This window comes from Elephantulus edwardii, unplaced genomic scaffold (genome assembly GCF_000299155.1).
Source record: "Elephantulus edwardii isolate Elephantulus edwardi_28Jun2011 unplaced genomic scaffold, EleEdw1.0 scaffold00140, whole genome shotgun sequence".
Classification (NCBI taxonomy): domain Eukaryota; kingdom Metazoa; phylum Chordata; class Mammalia; order Macroscelidea; family Macroscelididae; genus Elephantulus; species Elephantulus edwardii.
Window position 1 is genome coordinate 807113 of NW_006399890.1, and position 4062 is coordinate 811174.

General features: G+C 38.9%; 1 protein-coding gene across 1 annotated transcript in view; it reads right to left on the minus strand.

Moving 5' to 3' along the window:
• The window catches only part of AP5M1 (adaptor-related protein complex 5, mu 1 subunit), a 44275-nt gene that overhangs the window by 4178 nt on the left and 36035 nt on the right, over positions 1-4062 (minus strand). The window lies entirely within an intron of this gene.

Consider the following 4062-nt stretch of genomic DNA (forward strand, 5'->3'; position numbering starts at 1 on the left):
AAACGAAGATACACATTCTTCTGGTATTCTCTGCTTTCAGCTAAGATCCATCTAACATCAGCTACAATATACTGCCTTATCCTGATTACTCCGAATTTACTACAGCAATTCAAAAGGTCTTTGGTTCTCATGGACTTGTTTTAATTTTCTTCAGCCTCAATTGTTAACCTGCACATGAATAACTGGTCTAGAGTCCCACACCTGGCCTGGTTTTGACTACTGATATTGTCTCCAAGGACATTTCTACAGATGTAGTCAATCTGATGCCTATGCCATCTTTCTGGTGAGATCTGTGTGTAAAGTAGCTGTTTGTGTTTCTTATAAAAAGCATCTGCGATGAACATACAAAATTCGATCATTCTATTTCTAGCCTCACTCTGTTAACAAGTCTGTACTTGCCGACTGCTCTTCCTTCTTCAATATTTGCGACTTTTGCATTCCTGCTACCAATTTTTATTAATGCATCTTGAAGGTGTATTTGGTTAATTTCAGACTGCAAAATTTGATAAAATTCTTCAATTTCTTCATCTTTGGCTTTAGCCAAAAGTGCATATATTTGAATAATAGTCGTATTAACAGATCTTTCTCATATGCAAATGGATAATATCCTATCGCGACATTATACTTCAAGATAAATTCGAAATTATCTTTTTTTAAAAATTTTATTATTTTTGTGTGAGTGTACCATCAAATCAGATCTGACTGGTACAGGAGGAGATTGTCCCTCCTTCCCTGGCAGAGCATCTGGTGGATTTGAACCATGCGCCTCTGGGACTGTAGTTGCAGCTCCTTACCACTAGGCCACCAGAGCTCCCCTGAAATTATCTTTTTTAACTATGAATGTAACACCATTCTCTTCCTGTTTTCCATTCCAGACATAGTATACTATGTGACCGTCTGATTCAAAGTGGCCAAAGCTACCATTTTATCTCACTCACTAAGTCTACAAAGTTGATGTTCATGCGGTCCGTTTAATTTTTCCAGCTTCTAGTTTGTCAACATTAATTCTTTGTACATTCTATGTTCTAATTATTAAGGGGTATTTGTAGATGTATCTCCTCATTTTGACTGACTTCTAATCTGGGATCTACTTCTAATACTATAGTTATCTGTGTTCCTCTATTGTTTATAGGGTTTTCAGAGACCTGTTATTTCAGAAATGGATGGCCAATCTTTCTCCTTACTCTGTCTTGTTCTGGGAGCACTACTAAAATCTGTCCACGATGGAGCAGCCCCGCTGGCACCTATAACCTATTCAAGCTGTATGCTGAGCAAATTATTTGAGAAGATAGACTCTATAAAGAGGTATGTGGCATCAGGATTGGAAGAAGAGTCATCAATAACCTATATTATGCAGATAACACAATCTTGCTTACTGAAAGGAAGAAGGCCTGAAACACTTGCTGCAGAAGATCAAACACTGCAGCCTTTAATATGGATTACCTCTCAATGCCAAGAAAACAAAAATTCTTACCACTGGACCAACAGGCCACATCATGGTAGATGGAGAAAAAGACTGAAACCGTCAATGACTAAGCACAGTCATTAGCGCATAGGAGATCAGGAGATGTACTGCACTGGGAAAGTCTGCAGTCAAGGACCTCTCCAAATTACTGAGGAGCAATGTTAATTTGAGAACTAAGGTACGCCTGATTTAGATCATCATCTTTCAATCATCTGCTATGCATCTGAGAGCTGGACAGTGAATAAGGATGACAGAAGATAAATTGATGTCTTTGGGTTGTGGTGTTGGAATAGAGTACTGAATATCCTATAGACTGTCAAGAGAACAAAAAGGTATATCTTAGAAAGGGGGAAGCCAGATTGCTCCTTGGAAGCAAGGATGGTGAAGCTTCATTTTGCATACTTTGGGCATGCAAGGGGTGGCTACTTAATGGAGAAGGAAAGGTGGGAGGGTCAGGAGAAGTGACCAATCAGACAGACTGACAAAGTAATGCGCTTGAGTGTGTCAGAAATTGTGAGTTTGGCACAGGATACAACAGGGTTCAGATCAATTGTTTACAGGGTCACTATGATTTATATTCAACTTGGCAGCACCCAACAACAACTCCTCTTAGTTAATGATGCACTTTTCTAAATATAAGCCAAAAGCCATCAGATCAATTTAGAATCCCAGCAACCCTGTAAGACAGGGTAAAACTACTTGGAATTTCCAAGGCTTGACTCTTTCAGGCAGCAGACTACCTCATCCTCTTCTTCTTCCTCATCCTCTTCTTGAACCCACTGCTGGGTTCAAACCACTGACATTTTGGTTAACAGCTGATTTTTTAATTACTGTGTTACTTGAGCTCCTTTATTTAAATATAGTAGAGTTTATTCTCCTTCGTGTATAAGGCAAAAAGTTTATCCTTGAGATACACTTACTTAGTTCTACTTGATGGCAATTAACAACAACAACTCATTCTAATCACTCATTCATTGCTGTTATGTCAGAACAAACTCATAGTAGACCTTACAATGGGGTTTGCAAGAGGCTGTACATTGCGCAGTAGAAGACTGCCCATCTTGTCTTTTGAGAGCGGCTGGTAGGTTTGAATGGCCAGAAAAGTTGTGCCGTCAGGTTAGCAGTGCAACTGTCGGTGGACTAGACTACCACAACTACTTTTCTATTTTGTCACTTTGTTGTTGGTGGTGTTGACTGCCATTGATTGAGCTGAGCACGAGTCATAGCGCCCCTATGAACAAAAGACCTGAAGCCTTTCTATAACTATCGTCGTTTCTCAAAGTTCATAGTTTCCAGAGTCCTGCTTCCAAATCTGTCTTAAACTAGGAGCCAACTGTTATGGCACTTGACACTCTAGTGGCAAAAGGTTAAGCATAACAGAAACCCCAGATTATCTCAGTACAGCAAAATGACAGAAGAGTGCTGTACCACTTGGAAGAATGTTCCTCCAAAATAAAATAACCAACTTTTAAATACAAAGGCCCTCCACAAGGTCTTGTTGACTCTAAACTAGCCATATTTGGTCTGACACAAATAACTTAGAATTTATTGATAAACTGATTTTTGTCTTCCTAATATATTTTCTTTTACAACCAATATATTCACCAGAGGCAATTTCTAGAGTTGGTAACTAATTCTACAACATAAACAGTCTTCCAAGTATTCTGAAAAATCTACAGCTAGGAGAAGGTAAAATAGATGAATGGGACCTTCTAAGAAGCAAATCCCTAGGCACATCCAAAAACTTCTCCAATAGGATAAAAAGGGAAGCCACAGACTGGAAAAATGTATTTGGTAATAACATGTCAGATAAGGGACTTATATCTAGGATGTATAAAATACTTGAGCACCACAACAAGATAAAGGTAAATAATCCAATAGAAAAATGGGAACAGGATATGAACAGACACTTCACCAAAGAAGACAGTCATATGGCCAACAAGCACATGAAGAAATATTCAAAATCCCTAGCTCTAAGAGAGATGCAAATCAAAACAACTGAGATATCATCTCACCCCAGTAAGAATGGCAAAATTTAACAGAACCGCAAGCAACAAATGCTGGTGAGGTTGTGGAGAAACTGAAACGCTTATTCACTGTTGGTGGAAGTGTAAAATAGTACAACCACTGTGAAAGGCGGTGTGGCGCTTTCTCAAAAAGTTGCAAATAGAGATACCATTTGACCCAGTAACTCCACTGCTGGGAATATACCCCAAAGAGACCATTACTGCCACCCAAGCAGATATATACGCACACCCATGTTAATCGTGACTTTGTTCACAATAGCAAGGAGTTGGAAACAAGTGCCCATCAACAAAAAAATGGATAGAGAAGCTGTGGTATATTCTCACAATGGAATACTATGCTGCATTGAAAAACAAGGAACTCATTCAATATTATTCAAAAGGGGTAACCCTGGAGGACATTATGCTGAGTGAAATATCTTAGTCACACAGGGCCAAATACTGTATAGTGCCACTGTTGTAAAACAGGACTGACCTTGAGATTTGGGGGAGACTGAGAAAGATGGGATAAATAATGTATTCTGCATTGAAACAGATGAGGGAGAAAACTGTTTAAAATGAATATGTGATTAC